Source organism: Mastomys coucha, unplaced genomic scaffold, assembly GCF_008632895.1.
Source record: "Mastomys coucha isolate ucsf_1 unplaced genomic scaffold, UCSF_Mcou_1 pScaffold4, whole genome shotgun sequence".
Taxonomy (NCBI): domain Eukaryota; kingdom Metazoa; phylum Chordata; class Mammalia; order Rodentia; family Muridae; genus Mastomys; species Mastomys coucha.
Window position 1 is genome coordinate 19,674,072 of NW_022196910.1, and position 26,863 is coordinate 19,700,934.

The 26,863-nt window shown below is 39.2% G+C and overlaps 1 long non-coding RNA gene across 16 annotated transcripts in view; it reads right to left on the reverse strand.

Moving 5' to 3' along the window:
* LOC116076569 overlaps window positions 1-26,863 on the reverse strand; it is an 89,161-nt gene that overhangs the window by 44,832 nt on the left and 17,466 nt on the right. For 7 of the 16 annotated variants that reach the window (XR_004112981.1, XR_004112979.1, XR_004112982.1 and 4 more), the window contains 4 exons: window positions 15,383-16,227; window positions 14,655-14,780; window positions 13,933-14,007; window positions 12,893-13,065 (listed from right to left, as the gene is read on the reverse strand). This is a non-coding gene — a long non-coding RNA (uncharacterized LOC116076569). The remainder of the gene's footprint in view (window positions 1-12,892; window positions 13,066-13,932; window positions 14,008-14,654; window positions 14,781-15,382; window positions 16,228-26,863) is intronic. The other 9 variants (XR_004112993.1, XR_004112985.1, XR_004112991.1 and 6 more) reach the window with 9 other exon arrangements.

Genomic DNA, 26,863 nt, shown 5'->3' on the forward strand with positions numbered 1-26,863 from the left:
CAGCCTGAGATTTTCAAATGCATGACTAACCTATGGTGATGCTCTACATATCCTATATTCTTTTCACTAGTCCATTCAATCTTTCCTAGTGACATGTAACGTGGTGTGAGAGACAGCAGGGCAGAGAGACATTTCTGAATAATTTATATCTGTCCTCATAAAGAGAGAATTTCCACAAATTTCAAACAATAAAATAGAAAATGCTGTATTAAATAATAATTTAGAAACCTTCATGCTTTCCTCATAGGAATGATACAATGGACCTGTGATGAATTAAAATTTTAAACATTTTTTTCCCATTTTACTGCAGAAGCTCAGCTGACTCTTATTCAACTGTGGCACTGGTGGGTGTCACATGGAGTGAACATTCCTGATTAATATTGATCTAACCTATTACTCTACAGCAAGTAGTTCACAGTGTGAAAAAAGATTAAGGAGATTTTAACAGAAGAATTTAAGCAACTACCATCTTGGTGATAATGCCCTCCTTTTAGACAGGGTAACTGTGCACTGAGAGAAATAGCAGTACTGGCTCTTTGAGGAATAGTGCTATTGATAAACAATGTAGCAAGCTTTTTTAATGACTAGAGAAATTTTCTTATTAAGTAACAGAGCATGATGATAGTCCATCTTTATCTGTGGATGCCCATTTCATTTTATGACTGGCTCAGTTACAAAACAAATAAGTGACTCACAGAAATCACTTCATAGATGGCAACTATGAGAACTATGAGATCTCCTTTCCTCCGTAGCCTTCACGTGCACTCATTTTTTTATAACCAGAATTTCATAACACCTTCACTAATTATTGGCACTCTCAGAAAATGCTTCTTGTGAAAGTTTAACTAGAAATTTGCTCCAGAATTACAAAGTTGCTTTCATTATTACATCAGGAAAAAAAATACATCCAGCTAAGTGAATTCTTTATATTGAACACCATGGAGAGTTACATGAGCTCATCCCCAAATATGCATCCTTTATTGCAAATCTTAGAGTACCAATAAGTACACATAGATATTAATAAAGTACTATCTCCTGATGAATTTACTCAAAAACCTTAACTGACTACCCATTCTGTATCGAACACTATACTCAATGGTAGGGATTTAACTAAACAAATCCGGATCCCCTTCTTCAGGTCAGTGTAGTCTAGTTGTTAAGCCAAATTGGAAAAACAAAACCTCAGTACCTTGAGATAGAAACGGAAGCATCGAAGAGTCAGTTAAGTTCACAGATGGCTGCAGAACCTACAAGGATATCTACACCCTAGCAGGCTCTCAATAAATACTAGTTGACTGGCTGAAGAAGTGAACACAATGGATCAAGAACACAATGGAGCATCCTCTGCATCAGTAAGAACACGTATGGAGGTACTGGAATGATGGGTAAGGAAGTATGCCTGACTTTACTAATCAAAATAATTAGACCTTATTCAGTGTGGGAGATGGGAAGCAAAAGAGAAGAAGAAACCTTCGGTAGAAGGCTGGGAAAGAAAGAGGCAAAAGAAGAAGGTAGAAAGGACACTTGGGTTGTCCACCTGTGAGGATATCTTATTACATCATTCTTTTTTTTTTTTTTTTTTCGGTGTGGCTGGAAATCTCAGTCTGAATCTGGATGAAAACACAGGTAATTTAATGCATATTTTACTGAGACTCTGAGGTGCAAAGTGGTGTATTTGGATTTAAATAGTTGATGGCAGAACAGGACCAGTGAGATCAGCATACCCCATACCCCAACACTGTATCACACCCCACAGAACATATTAATGGAAAGTCTTTATACTCGAAGGCAGACCGGCAAATTTCAATGGCAGCAAATTAAAGGTTTGACTTCAGATGACAACAGAAGAGGAGCTCAGGGATTGTCCATAGTATCTCTCCCCAGAGATCAGCCCTTATTACCCACTACCAACAATGAGAAAGGCAAGCAATTGCAGAGATAGCTATTACCATAAAGGATTGATGATTCTCTGGTTAAAGCCCTATTCAAAGGCTGAACTTTCTGAGAATTCATTTAACTATATAATCTCAGGAAAATTAAGCCAGAGACACTTGCTTTGCTTCATTGATGTTGCCTTACACAATGAGGAATCTAGTAAAATAAGAAAAGGAAAGAAAAAAAAAGAAAGAAAAGAGAAGTTGATTCCTTTCTAAATATTTGCCCTTTTTAAAAGCTGTTTTGGAATAAATTAAGTCTTTCTGCCTACACCTCTGACTAGGGAAAAGCAGAGTAAGGCTTGAGCATTGTGTCTTTACTTACCTCACCCTCTGCCTTGTTCCTCTAGTGTGTTTATGTTTTTTCCTATTGTCTTTTTGCTATACTTCTGGATGAGCATCCTACTGTGCGTAAACTGATTAAGCTCTTTGAGTTCTGAGCCAAAGCTACTCAATGAGGCTGAGAAAAATGGCATCCAGGCTAGAGGCTCCCACCACAGACCTATGGCCTTGGGTCTTAGTGTGGCACTATACTGCTTCTAGGAAATGCCACCATTTGCTTCTCCTCAACTCCCTGCTCTGCCCTGGTCCTCAAAGCAGATGTTACACACATATCTGTAGTGATCTTGTCTGAGATGTGATGGCCATCTTGCTTCCTACACCTTGAGGATCAATGAGCCCTAAAGGTAAATATCTGATTCACTGACAAATTTAGCTTCTCTCCTCCCATCATGGAAGAAGGAGATATTCTCATTTTCTTCTGAAGACCCTCTTCTAGCTCTTAAGTAGCTATGTAGGTAATGTGTCTCTTCTTCTTCCATTTCCTTATAAGTACCTCTCTCTAGTAAAGCCTCACTCTCAAATGGCTTCCTTTTGGTCTTATTATCCCTTGTAGTTACCATGTCCTCTCCTTCCTTTTCTTCAGCATCAGACTAGTAGAAACTGTAAGCTGCCTGCCATTGCTGACTCAGCTTCCTCAAGCCATGCCAGATTTCCATCCCTTCCACTAATTCACTCTTTCTGAGACAATCACAAGCATCCTCAATTCTCACCAAAGCCTGATGTTATTTCTGCCTTTCTTTTCACTGCTTGTAACCTACTGAACCTTGACACCAGAGTCTCTCTCCACATTACAGCCATTTTGTTTGGTTTCCATGTTATAATTTCCAATACGACTCTTGCTTCATTCTCTACCCACTGACATGTTCTTCCTTTCTATTGATTGCTTAAAACTCACAGGGGTACCAAAGTTTTAACTGCATGATGGTACACTTCCTCTTGTTCCTATTCATTTTTTTTAGACTATGGTCAAGGGACACATGGTTGGTACCATGCAAGCACCAACTCTTCTACCCAGTAAAGAGCTGGGAAGTAGAAATAAGAAAGAGAAGGTCATATGTTGATAATAGTTTTAGGGCAAAGTCTTAATGTCATGTTGTAAATGCTGATAAAAATTGAGAAGTGTGTTTTAAGAAAACTGGTATTTAAACTTTAGGTAAATCTTAATGACTGAGTAAGTGTCTACTGTTCATAATCAGGTACTTACATAAATTTCAAGGTAGCTTAAGGTTTAGCATATAGGGCCATAGTAACAAATAATTAACAAGTTTTGCATTTCTTGTTCAGATTAAAATTTCTAGAACTCCATGAAAAATAACCACAAGTGCTATAATTGTGTGTGTGAGAGTGCATGTGTGTGTGTACGTGTATGTGTGAGTATGTGTGTGAGTATATGTGTGTATGTATATGTGTAAATGTGTGTGTATGTGTGTGTATGTATGTGTGTATGTGTGTGTGTGTGTGTGTGTGTGTGTGTGTCTGTGTCTGTGTCTGTGTCTGTGTCTGTGTGTCTGTGTGTGGTTTGAAAGAACTGGAGAGAGCTGAGAACCAAGAAAAAAAAATGTGTTTCAGAAGGTTCAGTTTTACATGAAAATATGGAGCAGAATGGATAGGTGGGATGCGTGACAAGAAAGTCACAGCTGAAGGAACTGTGTGAGGCCCTGATTTGGATTCTGAGACTGTTCGTGAATTGCTGCCTGAATTTTTTAATAAGGGAGTGCCACACTCAGTTCTGAAGTCAGCAAAGCTGGCTCTGAGGGTTGCATTAAATTTTATAGATGAGGGGGAAAAAAGATGAGAAAGTAAGCAGGTTTTGGTGAGAAAAATGTCATAGTTATCTAGTGAAAAGGAACATCAAGTCTGCCAGCCACACCGTGCAGTATTCTAGCCTCAAGTTCTTTTTGTATACCAAAGAATATGGTTTATTAATATGACAATGACACTTAGTTCAAATGATTGGGGATGTATGACTGGCTCTCCTTTACTCATCTATACCTAAGGGGCATAGTCTACTTGTTATAATTCATATGGCCTCTCTCTCTCTCTCTCTCTCTCTCTCTCTCTCTCTCTGTGTGTGTGTGTGTGTGTGTGTGTGTGTCTGTATCTCTGTCTCTGTCTCTCTCTGTCTCTGTCTCTCTCTCTCTCTCTGTGTGTGTGTGTGTGTGTGTGTGCGCGTGCGTGCGTGCATTTCACACTGACCCATATCATGCTGCTTAGTATTTGAATTCATAATTTAACTTGAAATCTTAAAAAGCTTTGGCTCATGATAGTGCCAAAGCTTTCTTTTAAAGGCAATGCCCTTTTAACAGTGGTAACCTATTTTTACAGATGAAGAACAGCTGACATTGAACAGGGAGTGTTTGTTTATCAGCACCATCCCATGCATAGCTCTATTCATGTTAAACATGTGGCCTTCTGGATGGGGATGGAATATGTGTCAAACGGAACTACTGACATCTGACATCTACCCAGCCTCCCATTTGACATATGCAGAGTTTTGTTGCCTTCACACTTCAGCTGGCATTTTCTGCAATGTTGGTGTTTATGAATGACTCTTCAATTCTGTGTGGATTCACCAATGCCTCCTTTGCTGACAAACATGAGTCTCGATGGCCCATGTAGGTATATGGTAAACATTCTCTCTTTTCTTTCTGGACCCTGTCTGACTTGCAGTTAGCAGTATGAACTTAGGTTTTTACTTCTTGAAGTTCTTATTTACATTCTTTTTTCCTCTTTTCTTTTGTTTTTCTTTTTCTTTTAATTCTCTAAGCTGCAACACTGAAAATGGAACCCAAGATGTTTTGAGTGGTCAATCACTGAACCACATTTTCCTCAGGCCCCTGGAATCCTTTTTTAAAAGAAAGAAAGAATGGGGATTCAAAATATCTTATTTACTAACTCATTTTCTTTATATGAAAGTTCCCTTTTCTTGGTTTCTATATTTTCAATAGAATCTACATAAGCTTGTGGGTTTTAAGTTATATGCTTGCTACAGTTCCATTTAATACTTAGTCAATACTAACTACTGAATGATTGGTCAAAGGAAAAACGGAGATAAAAATAACCAACAGATCTTTAGTGTTTGAAATGAGAAGGAAACTGACGTTATCTGGCATATGATAGGTAGTAATCACGTTACCTGTAAGTAGGTAAAGTTTGCTTTTGCCACACTAACTCTTAGCTGTTGTATAGAACATGATGTAGAGATGCAAGAAAACAAGAAAAATTCCATAACCACAGCCACTGTGCTGGGAGATAGTCCAGCAGGGCAGGCAGGGCTGGGGGCAGAGATGAGCATGAGGAGATGGGCATGAAGAATCCATGAGAAGTCATCTACAACTTAACTTCTTTTTCATCATTTGGCTTCATGTCAATCCTTTGCTGAAGCATTTTTTGACTCCAACCACCCAAGTTTGTCATTTGCACACTCAGAGGGACAGTCAATCCTTTTATTATAGTGAGTGCTATGAGCACTATCACTAGCAGACACTCATTTATAATGGTGAAATCAACTGTTCACAATGGTATCTCAGAGACCTTAACACCCACCCACAATGGGACCTAATCTAGACTTGGTGTCCCATAATTACATGATCAGAATATTATTTGTATACTTAGTTTGAAGCACAGATTAGCTCTCACAATAGAACAGTGCTTAAGAAGGAATGCATATCAATTTCAGGGTCCTAAAATGGCCAATGTAATGGCCATCAAGGGTTCTATTAGAAAGGACAAACTAAGGTCCCTATATACCTTTGGCTATCTTTTTTCCTCCTCTGACTGCAGAAGAAGTTCTACACTGACATGAATGTGACACATGAACCATAATGAGGGGTCCAAACACTCTGATCAGCTGCCTCTTCCTTGAAGCTCAGTTAAGCCCTAGAATAGACTTGGGATGATGGCCCATACATATAATCATAGCATTCACAAAGCAGAAGGCAGAGGCAGAGTCAGAAGCAGAGAAACCTTGCCACAACTTCAAGGCTTTGTCAACAGAGCAAGATCCTGTCTCAACAAAACAAACAGAAACAGGAAAATGAAAGGTTCTCAAAGCCAGCATGGATACCACTAACGCAACATTACAAAAATCAGTGGTGTGCTTAGAAGAGTGAGCAACATCAAAAGAAAGTAAACTTTACCTTGAAATCTAGGACATGTTGCTGCTGCTGGATAAACACAGGACTTTGACTCATCCTTTACTTCTCATCGATTTCTGTACATAATTCTATAGATGAAATCAACATTGGTACCTGCCCTAGCACCTCCACACCCTCCATTCCTCAGGAGAGACGGTTTCCTATGTACTTGAATATTACTTTGAGATTTATTTAAGGAGATTGTACAAAAGGTAGGGGAGCTAAGGTGTCTTGTTCAGTCCAGTAAGGCACAGTGGGAGAGGATTTCTCCCATCTGTAAAAACAACCTACAATGTTTGCTTTCCTGTCTTTGTTATCCCTTCTTTGAATTTCTTGAACCTCCCTAAATGCATCAGGAAATAATGTTAATTAATCCACACAACAGTGAGCCCGTCCTTCAAAGAAGAAAGGAACAACCTTCAATACGGTGGTATCTCTATTTTCTCAAGGGAACTCATTTAGTAGGGACCTTGTTCTTTCTTTATGAGGGTGGTGAGGCAGTGGGCTTTAATATTAGGCACATCCCACACAAAAGGAATTTATGCCTTATGAGTATATTATTAAGACATTCTATTTAATTTTGGATAAATTTAAAAAAAATACAAAAAGTGTGAAGAGCAACTTCTAACTGTATTTCCCACCTGGGTATAACCCAAGTGTTATATACAGCCCCTGCTATAAATATTTAGAAGTCCACTTGGTATATGCACACTCAAGGGTGATATAGCTGGATCTGGAGGTAGATCTCACCTTCCTGAGGAACTGCTCCGTTGATCTCCATAGAGCTAGCTGTATGACTTTCACTAACAGTGAATGAGTACTTCCTTGTGGGTGCTCCCCGTCTGCATGTGCTGTCGTTTGTGGTATTGATCGCTATAATTTTGACCTGTGTAAGATACAATTTGCTCAACTACAGAACAGACCATAATACAGAACTAGTTTTGATTTGCATTTCTCTGATTGCTAAGGATGTTGAGTATTTCTTTAATATTTTCTCATTCATTTCTTTTTCATCTTTTGAGAACTATCTGCCTAATTATATAGGCTATTTTTTTTTAAATTGGACTACTCGTTTTCTTGATGTTCAAGGTTTTTTCTTATATTTTTAGATACTAACCCTCTATCAGATATCTAATTGGTAAAAATCTTTTCCCATTGAGTAAGGAGGTCAGAAAGATGTGGGAGGGGTTGGGGAGGAAAAACATAATTAAAATATATTGTATGATTTTTTTAGAAAAGAAAAGAATATTACATATATAATGTGTAAAAACTCTTATTAAATTCTTTAAAAATGTTGTTTTTTTGTGTTGTATGTCTGTCATTTTCGTGTTCTAGTAATTTCATATTCTGTCTGAAGAATGCATAAATTTATGGTGAATTATAAAGGAGAAAACCAGCCAACCAACCGACAACAGTGAAAATTCTTCCTAGGAATCCAACCAGCAAGGGCAGGGTGGTGCTGAGTGCCCACAGGAATTCCAACTCTTCCGCCATGAGCCACATGGACAAGAGACTTAAATGTTCAGTGACCTCAACCCTTAAATATACAGAATGGTATCTGCATAGCAGAATCCTTGGGACATACTTACTGAGTATTGGACTGAGCTTCCTCAATCATACAGCAGATAATATTACAAATGTCACAGGGTAGATAAGGAACTTGCATATTAGTGCCAGGTTAAAGACACCACAAATTAGCTATTACAACCACTACCATTATTATTGTTATATAACATGATCATTATTATAAGTGTCTCATGTATACTAGGTACTCAATAGACGTTAACATTCATCTTTTCTCATTTGTGCAGAAAATAGCACATCTTGTGGCTTTAATGTGAACTTCAGAGTGACCTGAACTGGATGCTGAACCTGTGCAGCAATGCATGATGCTTTGGAACCTGTTGTAGCCCATCTGTTCACAACTGGCCATTTATCCTGTCTACCTCTGAGAATATTCTCCTCTTGGATGTCTGTGTATAAGGTAAAAAAAAAAAATCCTAAAGTAGCTATTGACAACTATATTATAGACTAATCTATTCCCCAGAAAAAAATATTCTGGGCAATGAAGGTAGGGGACATTTAAGAAGAGATAATCTTATATAGTTTTTATAAACTACCAAATAAACCACATCTGTCTAAGCCCCTTTTTAGAACAAACCTCCTTAACAAGGTAACTGATAAGGAAAAGCATTTTTTTTTTGAGAAAGGGTCTCACTGTGAGGTCCTGACAGGATTGTAACTCACTTTGTAGACCAGGTTGGCCTTGAACTCATAGAGACACACATACCTGTGCCTCCTGAATGCTGAGATCAAAACCACACATCATCTTTGAAAAGACTAGGAACAATATCTGTACCATTTTGGTGTTTACAAAATGCAGTTATCTGACTGGTTCTTACAAAGTGGGGGAAGGCCCTTTTACTTCCCACCCCAAGGACAAAGAAGGCAGCTACCAAGAACTAGATAGGATTTGCTTCCCTTAAATTCTCCCCTTTACCTGGAAGGGCTTTTCTGTGACATCTTGTAGTAAAGGTGCAAATGGCTATCCTAGAATTCGTTCATTTAGTGCATGCCATCCAAGAAAAATGATAAAGCTATTGAAACATGAACCTCTAATGAGGATGTACCTTTAAGCTGAGACTCTTCAAACCCTAAAACCTGCCTATAAGTTGCATAAAAGACCAAAGAAGGGGGATATTTCAGAAGAAAATGTCAGAAATCCCTTTGGATGCATGAAAAAATTTCCACCTTGAATTTCTCTTGCCATTGTATTTCTCTTACCTTTGGAAGAGAAATACAATGGGCAGGTGTGACAGAATATATGAATAGGTTACGGGTAGGAAAAACATGCATCACCAATCAAGAATAATAATATTGGGAAAACTGTTCAAAGTGCCATAGCTTGTTTCTGAGGCATAACAAGATTCAGAAACCCAAGTCCTAAATGAAAGGGGGATTAAAAAATGGAAAAGCTGACAGATATTCCTAAATGGCCCCAGGCTTAGAGAGAGGATGCTTTTGAGAATGTCAGGTAAACCCACAGAGTCCACAGCAGGCACCTTCCTTAGGCAGCTGAACTAACCTCACCTCTTGGCCCAGATAACCATCCTGGCTCTGGGGACCTCTCTAGAACGCAGGCAAAAACTTCACAGTTAGAATAATTTCTCCAGCTGCTGCCTGTGCTCAAAATCTGCTCAGCTCAGTATTTGATCCCCAATAAGAGGTCAATGACCTTTCTATGGACACTACAGCAAGTGTTTCCTGTCATCTATAACTTTGTGTCGATGAAATGCAGGTTCTAACTTGAAAGGATCCTTCCAGCAAAGAGGAACAGAGAGACAGGGCACTGGGCACTGTGACTAAGTAAGAAAAGGATGCACCTGCTCACTGGAAGATGCCAATGCTGATGGCAAGCAGTGCCTTTTCACGATTCCCCCTGAAGAATAGCCAGCATGCTTTGAATAATAATGTGTTGTGTTGAAAAATGTGTATATGGGTTATAGGTGTGTGTGCAGGCACACAGGAAATAGTGGCTACATGAAAGGTGACTACTGATTTTTTTTTTTTACCTTTCACCATTCACTAAACATTGTTCTTAGCTTCACTGTACCATTTAATTTCTTTTTGCCATGGTATGGGGGTGGGGATGAATATCCTCATCTTATAGGTAAAGAAGCAGGTTTGGAAACTTTACGTAGAGGTAATGAGTAGAAGGGCAGGGATTCAAACACTCAATTTAATTCTAGTTTAGGTGGTACATGTGTGGACTAACATGAGCTGCAATATTCTCTTTGGATTACATGCATACACACATAGACACATACAGACACACATGTACACAGACACACAGAGACACACCCTGGATTATACACACATACACACTGGATTATATACATACACTGGATTACACACACACACACACACACACACACACACACACACACACACACACACACACCAAGCATTCCAGACCCATACCAAGGAAGTCAGAACCCCCTATCCCAAGTTTTCATTGTTCTAGTTTAACAAAATCTAGGTACTCAGAATTTGAACCAAGAAATACAGCAATCTTCAGAGGGGGAAAAAGAAGTAAAATGAAAATAGAATCTTAAAGTATAGAGGATTTGTCAAAGTTAGTAATGAGGAGCCAAGAAGTTTCCATATCTCTAAATTGCTGACAACAGAGCCACAGCCTACTAAAGCCCAGAAGGACTGATTGCAGTTCAATACAGTTTTGCAAATTCACTGAAAACTCATTTATACTTTATGAGGATAATAACCCTTAATTTCTGGCTAGGAAAATGGCTTCATATCAGTGACCATCATTTACAAGGCTCCCCTGTTGCCAATTCGTGTGTCATAACTCCATGTTTCTCTAGTCTGTATTTTCCAAACTTGAAGAAAGTGTCTGAAGTGTATATTGGGCATAAACCTGCTTGGTGGAACACATAAGGCACCCAACAAAGATCTATCAGAGTCCAGAGGGGAGGATACGGCAAGTCCATCTCAAACACCAGCTTTACTCAAAGAGAATCACCTCGAAATACTTTTTAAATGATAAAAGGCACATGATAAAACTAGAAGGCAAAATGTATATTTCTGCAAAAAGATCCAAACTTCAAATTTAAAATGTCCTGCTTTGGGGTGGCACCCTCAAACACTGAAGTCTCCTTCCCTTGCCTTTCTCGTTACTTGTGGAAAAATGTCCACAAGGAGGTATGCTTGTAGATACAGGTATTTGACTTGCATTGTGGGCCCCTGGGATTAATAGTTAGAAAAGAACCAGATCAAGGTGGACTGTTATATTTATGCAACATTAGACAGCAATGGTGCATCTCTTTAGCTTCAAGTTCATTAACTTAGCCTAGTGGGCCCATAGGAACCATAGCAGCTAAAGGATACTGCCTTCTCTCCTTACTTCTTCTCATGACAGGTATGCTATGCTGCATTTGACTCAACTATTTGATCCCAAAACAACGACATTTAAACCTTTGTGAAAGATTTTCCCCATGATCTATTATCCTCAACCTTGCCCTCAATATAACTATCCTACAAAACTATTTTGAAAGCCAAAACACAAGTGTAAGGCCTCTTCTTGATACCAGAAAATGAAGCCATCTCGTTCTCTAGCGTGCGGCCGAGCTGGCCTTGTCTGAATGGATTATGCTATCTCCAAGGTGGTGCTGCCCTAGGCAAGCAGAGAAGGAACTCTCAACTATTTTTTAACGTATTGATCTTGAACTCTTACTTTGGAAAACAAATAGGTTTCCAACACTCTCTGTGGACCCTATGGAACATTTATGAATAGAAAACCTTTGTCAGCCCATTGGCTAGAGGAGCTGTCCAACTATTGAAGCAGAAGGGACCACCTACTTTTGAGAAGATTCTATGCATAGTCACAGTGTGGGCATTCATGGGCTTTCAATTGCTTTATAAAACATCCAAAAAAGGCTCTGTCATTTTTCTGCTGTATACTTTACTAAGATTTGACCTAGTCTGAAAAGGAGTATCTACAGGATGCAGAACAAATTGCCCGTCAAACTCCAAGGTAAGACAACTCCTGTAGACGTGCTACCACCAATTCTGTGAAACCGACTCAGTAACTGTGTCTTTGGACAGCAGCTGAGGAACCTTTGGTTCACTCCTAATAAGTAGTGGTCTCTTCCCAGTCACCTGTCATACCTCAGGACTTCAGTCCTCCCATCAGTGTATCAATATTACACTCATTTCTCCCAGGTGTCTCATACATAAAGATCTGAACTTCCTTAAAAATATCATCAGCATGGATGCAAATGGATGTTATTCATCCACATTTTACCAGTAGTGGGGAACTTCCCTCAGTCTTCAGTTAGAAAAGCTTAAGTCTTGTCTCACTCTACCAATGCCTCCACCCCCCACAAGCTCCCATTTGCATGAACTTAGTGACCTTTAGCACAGCTGAGTTAAAAGTCACAGGGTCAAAAATTAGCATGTGATTGGCTTTGCAATGCTTGCTTGCTTAAGCTTGCTTCACCCGCCAAGGAAAGAGGCTCCTATTTTACCACTTAAGAAACATAATCAACTCAACAGAATACAGTCTCACTCTCATAGATCAAACACATAAGGTGCACCATTATGTACAAATATACATATGCAAAGAAAATTTTTACTTGACACACTTAGTTTCTAATAAGCAGTAGCTATCAGAAATAAAATACTTTGCAATTCTTCCAGTATATTCTGTTAAGCTAGTATGGAGAAGGAAGTAGTCCAACTCCACACTGTATTTCCATTTGAGTTGACAAAAATCCACCACAGTAACCCTTAAAAGTGAAATGTCTGTATCCTGTAATCAGGAGTTGCTGGGCATTTGATTAAATACCCCAGGCATTTGATCCCCAGCTTACTACCATTTCTCCCTTGACGGGCAAGCCAGAAAAATTAAACCCTAAACTGCAAAGAAACAAAATGTGTATTTTAATACAGAAATGCTTTTACCTGCCATCCTGCTGAGAATGAAATGGGCCGAGCTCTCAAAATGTTTGTCAGCTTAACTCGCAGTTGGTGGCACCATGAAAATGTAGCCAGGCAGCCTTATTGCTGCTCCTGTCCTTTAGCTGCCAACTGGGATACAATGGAAGCATCGACGAGAAACAGAAAAGGCAGGGAGTCTAGAAAAACCCCAAAGGATGACGAGACACAAGCAAATAACATGTTTCCAACTCAAAGACATTGTGTTCTGCCATGTTGGCATCTCAGACAGCTTGGACACGAAAGATAAGTATGCCTCAATGAAATGTCACTTCCCCCAAGTCACCTAGGAAATATGCACTTTGAAAACCCCATAGGTCTTGCTTAATCTACAATGAAAATGGCTGCATCATACTGGTTAGATATAGATAGCAAATACTCAGAATCTTATGTGAGATTCCAATTTAATGTTCTTGATAGGTAAGAAAAAAAAACGTTTTCATTTTGGTCTATACAATAGGCATGCCAAATGAAGAGAGCTAGATACTGGCACATCCTGAATGGTGTGCACAGGTATTGGGAACTGTACCTACACCTAGCCTCTGCATCATCTCGGCCTCAGTGGTTGTACTTTTTAGTCTTCTCATTAAGACACTCCATTATTGCAGCAGCGTTACATGTGGTTATCACTCATCACAAAGTCTCTATTAAAGCCACAGCTTTAACCTCACAGCATGTGAAAGGATGCCATTGTCTTTGGTTTGCTCACATTGAAGAAGTCATCCACCAGTCATTAAACCTCAGCAAGGAGTAATAATATGTCCTCTGCCCCAAAGAACTATGATGTGTACCATTTACACTTTAGTTTTATACTTCACATGATATTCTGAGTTATACAAGCTAAAGAGGTGGAAAAGGTTGACGATAATTTGATTTATATATAGACATAATGAACCAATAGACTAGCTGTAAACATTTCAAAGGAGTCACAGTTCAGACAGCGCACATGAAGCAAGACGGACAGAGAGGATATCAATGAACTTTCATGGCACATGATAAAATCTTACCTCATTAAGTAAGAATCCGAAGACAGTCACATTCAGCTGTTTTGTGAATACTTCTGTTCCATTCTAGATGGTGGCCTTGCACAGAACAAGGAAAAAATCAGAGTAGAATACTATCTAGGTGATCCAACTTTGAACAAAGATTCCTTTCAGTCAATCTAAAAGTTTAGGCTAAGAAAAAGATATCTACCTATTTATCTATCTACCTACCTATCTATCCATCCATCCATCCATCCATTAATCCAATAAAAAAATCAAAGCCAAGATCATCACATTCATTAATTACTTTTTATATTTTGACATTTTATAATCAATTCCTGATTGCACAAATGAGTCTAATTCAAATACATCTCTTAAAATAGCAATGAAAGTAGCAATTTGGCTATTTTCTGCTCTTAGGCCTGATTACCCTAATGTGTATACGCCACCTTCCTGGATCACCAAGTCTACTCAAATTCTTTATAAAAGAATTCCCTACACCACTCCCCAAGAGAAAGACTATATAAGCCAGGCCTCAGGACAGAATATACAGGCACCACCCAGGACAGATGAGCTTGCATCATGAATGCCAGGAGCTTAGTCACTGCAATGTTGCAGTTGTTTAGAAAACAAGTTTCACATTTCTCATTATAACTTGCAAAATATACACACACATGTTACAAACAGGTTGTGCTAGGATGCAGCACCCTGTACTTCGTGCAGTTGATTCACAATAAATCTCTTACCTTGTCGAGACGGAAAAGCAGCAGGCTCATAATAGGATGAGTGACATGTAAAATGTCCTCCAGTTGACTCCCCATGGGATTTATACTTCCCAAACCAGGAACACCTCTGCCTGTGCAGATGGAATGCTAAGCAATGTAGTAAAACAACCAAGAAGTTAGAAACAGTTTTGGTTTTTTTTTTTTTTTCCTTTCAACTCTCTGATATCCAGAAGAAACTGTAATGTAAACATACAAGCAAGTGAGTATGTGTGTAAAAGCCACAGTAAAGATTAGACGGAAAAAATATGGTTTAAGGATGGTTAGTGATAGGCTTCTATTTTTAAGTGAGATGCTATGAATCATGAGATTGTTTTCCATAGAAAGTGAAAGATTATTGTATCCATATCAAGCATTTAATAGGGAGACTTCCACTATTACATGGCACAAATATTCTACCAAAATTACTTTAGCTGAATCTGAACTACAGATAAAATGTCAAACAATTTTGCTTTTTGTTTTTTTAAAAAAAAAAAATCCAAGAACATTTTTAAGCAAATCTAAGAAAATTTATTAAGACCAATCTATAAGCTCACGTGGTCACTGAATTTTCACACTGATTGTTGGGAGAAGTTACTGCATTTTTTTGAAGTAAAATATCATGTTGCACTTGTTTCCAATCTAAACTTAGTCTCTGTTCTATGTGTCATATTTCTTCAGGCATGAGAAGGAAAATCAATGCCCCTACTCACCTTTGGAAGAATTTCACTGCCAAGTCTCCATGGTTCTATGGGATCCAATAATCCGTGGCTCAGCATCGATTTTTCTGTGGCACCTGTAGAAACAGCCTCTCCTTCCTTTCTAACAAAATACAACGACAAAGGCTGGGGAGATTCTGAACAAATTAAGCATATAGGCTATTAAGCACAACTTGTTCTTCTAAAGAGACACTGTTTATATTTTCTGAAGCTGTTAATGTTGCTAGTTTTTTTTAAATTTTTTTTTTTCTGAACCACTTAACAGCCATTTAAAGATAATGTGAGCATCTATTTTGAAGAGCCTTTGGTGGTAATATTTTTCTTAGATTTCTCACAGTTAACTCATATAACCAATAACACCCTCCCCCCGTAAGTAAATAGACAATTGTAAAAAAAACCAACCAAACAAAAAACAAAACAACAAAGTTCAAGTCTCAATTTTTTAAAAGATAGTTCTAAAACCAAGTTGTTTTAATATATGAAAAACTATGATCATGATTTTAAAATTTAAAGCTCAGAAGCTTGTGGAGGTGTAGAGGGTCTGGGAAAGCCGGGATTGGGGTATGTCAAATCCTAGGAGAGAGTAGTTTGATGTTATGGTGTGCTTTAAGACTTAAGCCATCAACTTCCCTACTTTCCTTGGTGGGCCAAAGTACAAGAAAGAGAGAGAGACAGAGAGAAAGATACCCACACAGTCAACAATTGGCATTTCTAGCATCCTGCACACACCTGATGGAAATCTCAGAGATGTCTCAGTGAGGCAAGTTTGAATATGTTCCCTGCGGCCATCCTGTGCTGTTGATAAACCGCTTCTTCCCTGACTCCATCAGCCTGAGTATCTGCAAAATAAAAGTGTGCTATTAACAGAGGCCTCCCCTCTGTATTGGATATCCCCAATAAAATGGATGCAGGAGAACACAAGGCAGCTTGCTTCTCATGAGGTAGGTGACATCTTGGTTAAAATTGACTCTGACAGGTTTAGTGTTCAAACCCAACAGCTATAAGCCTGCAAGAACCTCCCTGCTGCATATGGTTAAGCTCACGTGAAAACTTTGATTTAGTAGTTCCTTGATTAGCTTTTGCAGCACTCAGTGCTACCCCTTTCAAGTTCATTATCAATTATGCTACGCATCCCATTATTGTCAATTTAGGATCCATTTTACTAGAATGCAGTCATTTGAACCATTCATCAAACCTGTGAACAGTGTTCAGTTAAAGGATTGGATCAATCCACACTCCAGTTCTCAAGGGAGAAGTTCCAGTGTTTATCAGGCCATGTCTACACTGGCTGAGCAAAGCGCTCTGTTCAGAAGGAGAAGCGCCTTTGGCAGCTAGAGTCCACATAGCTGACCCATGGATGGTGGCGAGGTGCTCCTGCACCTAATTACTCAAGTGTAATGACATCACTAAGCATCGCAGGAGGGTGATCCATGGCAACAAGAACAAGAACAAAACCATCACATGATTGTGGTTCTAATGCATTTACAGTGCATTCATCTAGAATGTGATTCAAGGAGCTGGAAGATCATGTGTCCGTCTGGCACAGTGATGGCTACCAGGATGGAAACACATGATGGCTCTACACATAGCTTGAGCATGCTCTTTCTTCCTAAGCAAAACAGCAGGGAACGATCTTTCATAAGTAGTCAGGATTAAGTTCAAAACCCCACTTCTTTATTTACACAGGAAAATCTTCACAAAAGACAATCTTTTTTCTTAGAAAGGAAGGGAGGGCGGGGAGAAGGAAGGGGGAGGAAGGAAGAAAGGAAGGAAGGAAGGAATAAAGAAAGAAACTGGGACAAAGGTAACCAATAATTTGGGGTCAATATTGACACTCAGATGACTTGCATTGTCATGACTCAGTACCAAGTCTGGGTGGATTCTATTCTAGTAACAGAATAGCCTAGAATTGTCCTGAGTACCAGGATTCTTTCAACCAAATTTTAGAATAAAAAGAGCTTCAGCAGAAATGTTCTACTAATAGCTATAAAATTATAGGCTTTCCCTTTCAACCACCCAAACATACTCCATCTTGTGCAATAGCAGATATAACGCTAATCACCTTTGGGATTTTACCAACTTTTCCCATTGGTGGGCTGGGAGAGTTGGGCCCAACTGTCTTAAAGGCATAAAACCTACCTTACCCCCATGAGTTCTAGAGCAATGGTTCTCTACCTTCCTAATGCTGCAGCCCTTTAATATGGGTGACTTCTCTGCTCTCCACACACACCATAAAATTATTGCATTAGTAGTCCATAACCGTAATTTTTCTATGGTCATGACTCGTACTGTAAATATCTGATGATATCTGATAGGCAATCCCTGCAGGGTCAGGACCCACAGGTTGAGAACCACTGTTCTAGACTAGATAGTCATAGACACTGAAGTTTGTCTATCAAGAATTACATTTGATATCTTCTCCTATATAAAGTCCTGAGAGCTTCTAAGTACCTAGAACCTCTATCGCTGCCAGTCTCTTCACCATATCCTCGTGAGGATGACAGGACAGCAAACACCGTGTAGAACACTTAAGTCTATCATAGCCAGTATTCTGAATCTGCCTACCTGAACTCTCTGATAGCCCAGCCGCCTTGTCTAATAGAGAAAATTACACTCACTATCCATATGAGACTGAACTGCAAAGGCAGCACGTCATTTGTCTGGGATTACATAGCATCCGGGTGGTGGAGCTGGCTCCCTACAATTTCTATGCTCCTACTGCCCAGACATGTGCCTATATGAGCCATGGATCACTAGACATGTGCCTATCTGAGCCATGGATCACTGATATTTAAGCTCTTGATTCCCGGAGACTTAAACAAGAAGGTGACTTCTTTAGACTGTTCTCTCTTATTCTCTCTCATTATCTACTCCCCCTCTCGCTCTCTCTCTCTGAATGGAGCCAATTGGCTTGAAACTAAACTTGATGCTGTGGTCTGCCCTGACCTTCAGGCTTTTTTTTTTATCTACTTCTCATTCACACACAAATGACTACATAGAACCTTTGAGAAGACCATTGACCTAAGTGTCACCTATGGGATTAGGGCCCCTGAGGTCACATCCTGGATCTGTCTTTCTCAAGCTGGATGTGTTATTTTATTTCCTCACAAATTGGCTCCCTTGCCTACAAAATAGGAAAAAAAAAACTATACTGAGAATTGATCCACACTAAATGCTTAACTCAGTGCAGGACACACTGGAGAGCACTTAATTTCCATGTGTGAGCCTCTATAGCTGTGATCAGGCACTAATGACCAAAAGCCATCCTTTGGGTGAGAAGGCAGTACACATTTTAGAAAAGGCAGATGTGGACACAGGGAATCTTTTTAGCCCAGTAACAACACACCTTTAAAATTTATCATCTTCCATAGCTACACATGACATTTGCTTCATTTTGCAGGAACATAGGGGTATCATGGAATCTGTCAGACTCATCTAAGGATGTCAGACAGTTATCTCACAATTGAGAAGAATCTGTGCCTATGTGGGAAGGGGAAGGTTTGCGATGCTGTGACAAGATGTCTGACTGGCTTAATTGTTTCCTTAAACCATAAGCCAGATTTCAACACATAGTCAGACATGTCCAGTTGGTCTGGGTAGTGGTGACACAATGTTAACAACTATTCAATTTGAGAGTGGGGAAACTCTGTGTTCCTCATACCTGTTCCTACTTGTCCAGCTTTCCTTTCTGAAACCCTAAGCCAGTGGTTCTCAACCTGCTTAATGCTGTGAGCCTTTAATACAGTTCCTCATGTTGTTGTGACCTCCAACCATAAAACTATTTTTGTTGCTACTTTGAAACTGTAATTTTGTTACTGTTATAAATAGTAATGTAGATATTTTTTGGAGTTAGGAGTTTGCCAAAGGCATTGCAACCCACACATTGAGAATCACAGCTCTAAGAGCTTAGATTTCATTGAGGCCACATGGATTTCTTGAGGAAGGCTGCCCTGGAACCTCAAATAAAAAAATGCATATACCAAAAGAAGAGTAATACAAGTTTTAGGAGAAAATGTTAGGCTTGGTGCTCATTCCCATGACAGTATACAATAAGTGAAACACAAAGATGGAATGAACTAAAACTTCTTTCACTTTGGTCTTAAAATGGACATTACTACCAGAGAGCATGAAAAGCTCAGAGACACAGTAGGAGACCCAAAGAAAAGCTATTTTGGGTCATTCCCCCAGGATGCACTGAAGTGCCTATGTGGATTGCTTGCTGTCAGATGAGACAACCAATTCCTGGTCCCCAAGAGAATGACAGTGAGAGGCCCCCATACTTAATTTTGTCTGCTTCAGAGACCAGATGTTCTCTGATATAACTGAGGGAAAGGAAACCTTGATGTACAAGGCAGCATCTTGGTCCAGAATTATGTTTTTGATGAAGGGATGTGTGAGCAGTCTCATTTGAGATGAGGCTATTAAAATAGTGAAACAAAGGCCATCCAGTCTCCATTTTTCATCCCTACAGGCATCTCTGTACAAATTCATCCCCATTAACATCCAGGTATCTCCTTAGATAGATGGGACCTAAGACCTCATGTTCTAGGAGACTTTCATTGTGAAATGAGGTCTTGGTAGTACTTAGCCTCTTGTTTTCTAGATGATGATGGTGTACCACCAAGGTAGCCAGCTGCCAATCAAGGGCAGTTCTAAAATTAGAACCCTTGGGAGGTCAGGAGTGGTTGAAGTCTTAGGAAAACATTACATCTCCTGATATCAAAAAACTCAGCACAAATGTCTTAACCTTGAAAGCGACGACGGCATGATCTACCGGTCACCATCAATAGGATAGAAGTAGGCAAGGAGAATGCTTTCTTGGGTTATGAGAATAAATTGAGGAGCAGTTGAGCCTTCCAGTCTATACTCTTTAACGATTAGCCATCTGTACCAGGCAAGGTATATTGTCCTTTTGGCTCTGAGATAAGATAAGCTAAGGCTCTAGCTTTCTATCCCTGAGCATCATAGGACCAGGCACAGCCTGGCCTAGAAAACATTGGTGTGTGCAGCTGCTAATTAGGCCCACTCATGAATCTTCTCATCCTGGGTCTTCTCTCCCCACCCCAGGTTCATGAGACCATTAAATGTGCTTTTCAGACTGTCTCATCAAAATGTATAATTCTTACTTGCTTCCCCTTTTCCTCCCTTATTACCATATACTTGGAATCCATGAAAAGGCATTTATAAACTTCAAACTGTCATTTGTTTTAAAGATTCTACTTATTTCATATCATATACAATTTCAGAATAATTTCTATAAACACAATAAAATCCCTGTGTGTATCTCTATGAATTTGGATGTACATGTGTTTGTATGTGTATGTGTGTGTGCACATGTGTCCCCGTATGCATGTATATGCATTCATATCCCTGCATGTGTAAATTTATATGTGTGCATGTGTGTGCATTTGTGTGTGTATGTGTATATGCATGTATGTGTGTGTGTGTGTGTGTGTGTGTGTGTGTGTGTGTAAGCCCAAAGACATCAAGTATCATTCCTCACGTACCACCCACCAAGTCTCTCATGGGCTTTGAACTCATGAAGTAGACTTATTTGGTTAGCTAGTGATCCCTGAGGTTCCTCCTGTCCTGTCTCTGTCTCCCCCACAGTGCCACTATACCATTTCTTTATTTCTAACATGGGTCCTGGGGATGGCAAAATGGTCCTCACACTTGCAAAGCAATGACTTTAGTGACTGAACTATCAGCCCAGTTCACCAAAAGTAACAATAATAATAATAATAATAATAATAATAATAATAATAATAATAATAATAATAAAACAGAGGAAGTTGGAGAGGCTCTGCTTTACCTATGACCCTCCTCCTGGCCACTCTATGAACCTGTTGTCATTTCTTATTATTCATTATTTATGATTCCACACACAAATTCAACCCAGGTGATTTGGCTCTTAACAAAATGACTGTGAATTAATTCTGGTCATACATTTTAATGAGACAACACTTCAGGAGCCCTCAGACATTCCAGATGCAAAAGTCACCTCTTTTGGTACTGAAACCGGAATTTCTTTTCTTAAGAAATCTTGCTTGTTTAGGCTCTGCAATACTTTTTCCATTATGAGACCTTCTGCACAGGATCAAGGTCAGAGAAGAGGAAGGGAGGACTGGGCCCTCAGGTGACCCATGTCCTTACTCCAAAGTCATTGCCACACACCTCTCATTCCCCTTTGTCCTTAAGTTTTAACAAGCCTTATGGTGTGACATCAAGTTTGATCGTGCCATTATGCCTGACTGTTCAAAATTACCCAGAAGGATGACAGAATTCCTTTCAATCTCTCTCTCTCTCTCTCTCTCTCTCTCTCTCTCTCTCTCTCTCTCTCTCTCTCTCTAATTAAATGATTAAATGATGGGGTCATACTTATAGGGTGATGATTTCTGGGGCCACTTATTCCATTCTTTAAAGACTGACATCATGTCAAAGGTTTACTCCTCTTCTCCAGTTCTCTTCCCACTGCACTTGACACGTCAGAAGTAATTATAAATGCTTACTAAATACAGAAGACATTTTGATTTTTGTATTCCTGAGCAGAGACACACAGTGTTGGTTTGTTAGCAGCTTTCCACTGGCTGGCTATTTGCTTGTGGAACGAGCCATCCCTCATGAAAAAGTAGAAGGCAGCCCAGTGTTTTGCTTTCTCTAGCTATGTATGGTTTCCCAGGGACTGTTCGTTCCTTAGACATAATTCATAGCCCACGCTAGGCTTCCTCAGAGATGTCCCTCACCTTCTCATGCCACCGTGCAGACGAGCGAGCAGGTTCAAGGCAATGACTTTGCTATGTCATTTGTTATACCAGGATAGCTTGTTTAAAAACGGGCTCTGATTAGACTGAGAAGCTGATCCAGAAGGCTGTGTTCAAAGTTATCTTATTTCACACTCTCTAAGAAGAGTGGGCACCTCCTGTTCTGTTCATCAGACAAAGGCAGAAAAAAAAAACTATTTGGTATCCAAGGTAAATGGAGAACTCCTGTCCCAGTATTTCCTTTCAAAGCTTCCTATTCTCATTTATGGGGTGTGGAGGGAAAGATTACAAAGGGCCCTGTCATGCTATGGTCTTGTTTCAACTCAGAATAAATAAAACTACCTCCACAAAACGATGCAATACAATGGGTGGAGCCTCTCCCAAGGTGGGTGTACTATAAGGGAATACTAAGGACATCATTGGACATTGATGATGAAGATTATGACACGGAGGTTCCTTGACCTCTGATTTGTTAGTTGATATTACCTACTCTGAGAGGCTCAGGATCAAGAACTATCAGGCTACTCCTCATATGAGGAGACTCAGGGCTGGCTGAAACACCCAGCATCAGCTCTGCAAGACTCAATTCTGACATGCCTGTGGTTTGATGGGGAAAGATTTTGACTTGCATGGATAGAATTTTGTTTCTCTGCCATGTATTGTTATTTAGCTTTGAGCAATGCATGCTTGAGTAACATACGGTTCCTGAGGCTGACTTGATAAGATGCTTGGACTAATACTTCATGGGTTTTATACCATATCAGGTCAAGTATATGACACAGAAAAATTCACTCAGGATATGCTATCAGAGTGATGGTCACTCAACATAGTTTTTTATTTAATTTAGTAAGGACTTAAGGCTAGTGACCAAATAAGCCAGAACCATTGACATTAACCAGAACTATAGGAGGAAGTCCCTATATGATTTAACTTTATTCAACACTATACAGAAGGCTTTTAAAAAAACAGAAATACTATTGTTAGAAACATTAAATCATATGCGCAGGTTACATATTTAGGTGACTGATTCTCAAGAAATGGCAAGGCAATAAAATCTTTGAAACTGTATATCAAAAAGACACAAATGAACACCTCCTAGTAATTAGAAGGTATTTTATCATCTTATGGTACCTAAGGGTCATAATTATGATTATCAGAGGCTAATTTACAAGAGAAATGGATGGAATTCAAGTGAGTCTATGATAAAAGTGAGAATAAATTCTTTGGAATTAATCCATACCATCCATTTTTAATGCTGTTGCATGTCTCCATAAAAAAAAAAAATAACATGACCTCAATAATTTTCAGCTATCTGACCTCAGGTTTTTAATGATTTGAATTATTTCTGAGAAGAAACTCACTGCAGTGTGCGAATTTCCACATATCACCCAAGCAGGATGGCCAAACGCTGTGCCTTCTGGGAGGTGTGTGCCTAGCTGGTTTTCTCTTGTGTCTATGATCTTAGGTACCAGGTTTAGAAAGAGCAGCAGGAAGTAACTGCAGGGCTGGGACACACAGAGGAACTAATAAGGTCTGTTCTGGCAGATTGACAGGCTGTCAAAGGATGAGATGAATTAACAGGCGAAGAGGACTTTGTAAGTTATGTGGCCCTAGACACATGTACGGTGTTATTGTAGCTAATGATAACCTTAGTCATTTACAATGGGTAAGTTATATGTATATATATAGCTGGGACAAGAAGAGTTCTTTTTTGAAAGCATGACACATTTTTCCCTTCGTCACCCAATTCTTGCTCTCTCAGCTTATCTCTCAGCCAGCGTGAGTGACACATTAGTCTACCCCTGTTTCCATCTGTTTCTGTCATAGTTTGACAGTTGGAATCGATGGGAAGATCTTGCAGAGTATAAGGTTGCAAGCAAATTCAGAAAATGTAAAAATAACTCTCTCTTTGAAGAAGGGAGCTTAAAGGTGTCTGCACACAGAGGCAAGGCGGTCTTTGTTTATGTGGTTGGAAGAACATAGTGATGAACATAGAACAATATAAAATTAAAATTAGCTTAATAAAAACAAACAATCATTTTCCCACCATAGGAAAGAGGATTTTTTTTTAAAAAAAAATCTCTTTAATTAACTAAAATAAACTCATTTAGAATATTGTTATAGGCATAGTGCATGCAATCCACAATGCCCAATCAGGAAGGAGTAAAGTGTACGGTGGTGATGTAAAAGGTAGCATCCATAAGTAGAGTATAGGCATTTAGAGAGCTCTGCTGGCATGGAATGATTGCACTAAAGGCTGGGTGGGAATGCAAACCATAGAACATTAAATATAACATGGTCCCAGTTACAGTTTACCTACAAATAGACAAGTATACAAGTGGAGAAGGGTAAAATGCTTAAAAATCAAAATGTTTAAGCTGAGCCTCATGACACTAGTTTGCAATTCCAGCATTTGAGGGGCAGTGCAGAAGGATCAGGAGTTCAAGATCATCCTAGGCTAGATAGTGAGCTTGAGGGCAGCCTGGGCTACATGAGAGTCTAAAGAAAACAGAACTAATCAATTTGTTTACTGCTATTCTATCGGGAACAGAAGCAGAAGTGAGAAGGGAAGTGCAGGAAGTAAAGGCAGAAACCTCCTTTGTACACTTTAAATTTCACTGTGGACATTATCAGTTTTATAATTAATTTCTGTTGTAACACAAGAAGTTAAGGCCATTGCAATTGTACTCAGAGAACAATGAGTGTAACCTGAGTCTTGCGCAATCTGGCTTACAACTCTCCCTGCTGGTCACCCAGCTCTGCCAGGTAAATATTTGTGCCCGGTGGGGCTGGAAGTAGCACCTTCTCTGGCCGATGGCCACTGACCCTTCACAGGACCTTCCAAAGCTCCAACCAGAACATGACGTCTGTAAGGACCGTCAGCCCAGAGAGTAGAGAACAACAGTAAATCCACCTTACTCTGAACTCATCTTCACAGCAAATGGGATTTTTCTTTTTGTTTTAAACTGGATAGCTTAAAGCATTAAGATTTAAAATAAAAAAAAAAAAGACTTTTGTTTTAAACCTACCATTAAAAAAAATCAAATACAAGAAAAGAAGAATCTTAAAATCTATCAATCTTTCCTAAGCCTTAAAGGATTCAAGTATTTATTTTGAATATATCCTAAAGTTTTACTCCTCAAAGTGGAATAAATACCTATCTTGAGTTTCATGACTTTAAAGTCAAAATCTAAATAAGAGCTACTAGTGGAAGCAATAAGCTAAATGAGGAACTGCCAAACAGCAACCAGGAAGCTGTCTGTCTGTCTGTATAAATAAAGTTTTATTAAAACATAGCCATATTCATGTGTTTACTCATCTTCTCTGCTTGCTTTCGAGCCACAGCAGAAAAGGCGAGTCCTCACTGAAGATAGCATGTTTTCCATGACAGCTATACTACTCAATAATTGTACAGATTCTGATATGTTAAGAAAACATTGATGCTGTGGTGACAAAAATGAAACGTTCCTATGCCTCTAATTTCTTTTTTGGTCTGCTCTTTGAAGGACTCTTGTTTTGAAACAGACTTTTAATTGTGAGTTCTTGAGGCATGGGTATGTGTTTGTTTCCTCGGGCACACAGAGGAACAGAAAGAGACAATGAATATGTTACATTATAAAAACCTGGGTAGGGAGAATGGATGTTTAAATCTGAACTTTCCCACAGCATTTACATTACTGTGGGTTCTAGACCACAGCTTTGTGTCTGAAGAACTGCAATACTAGCAGGTGCTGTTGAATGTGTTTGCAAGTGTTTCTCTCATCGTGGCTACTGCCTCAATTCCTGAGTGCCCTAGTTCTATCCTGAAAAGAACCTGGCCAACAAAAAAAAAAAAAATTGTAATTGCTTAAGCTAAATTTTTGCAAAACATTTTTGTGGACAGAGCAATGCAGGCTACTGCCAAAGATGCTCTGATTTCATTCTGCCTGGCAAGTTGGATGGGCTTGTTTGGCATTTCATTAACAACAACAAAAAAAAAATAATCCTCACTCTCTTCCTGAGAAAATAGCATGTGTAATATTTTAAGGACAGCAACACTCAGTGTGCTACTTTTCAATATGAAAAAAAATATGTATTTCTGAAGTGTGGATGAATAAAGCTTTAAAAAGCCTTTTTCTGACATTGTAACTGGCTACCTTGGGACGTGCCTGTGTATGTGCCTGAATCAAAGTGCTTTGAAAACACCTTTAAATGTTTCAAAATCACATAGAAGCAATGCCTTATACCATCAAGGGGACTGGTATGGAATCCAGAAAATAGCTTCCTGTGACACTTTAATTATGGTACTCTGTGCAAGCCAAAAAGCTAGTCTTTTTGGCATCTCTGAGAATGTGATGTTGGTAACATGTAGTGTATGTGCTTGGAAAGAAGGAAAGATAAAGATAATTGTAAGATGTGACTCAGTTACTATTTCTTGAGGGGATAAAAGAGGAAGATTAAAGGTAGTGGAACAGGCAAACATTTTACCAGTTCTGGGCTAAATTCTTATTTAAGAAAGTCTTAATCTTAGTGAAAGGAAGTCAGTGCCTCATAGCTACCAACAAAAGCTGAAAAGTCATATAACTAATGCACCTCCTAGCTTAGGTATAAGTGTATTGCTAAGGCTTATCACAGTTGGGAATGGCAAGAAGACAAGACATAAAGGAGATATCCTCAAGAATATGACCACAGTGTCAACTAAAAGAGGGCTGGGGACAGGGCAGGAAAGAAGGGT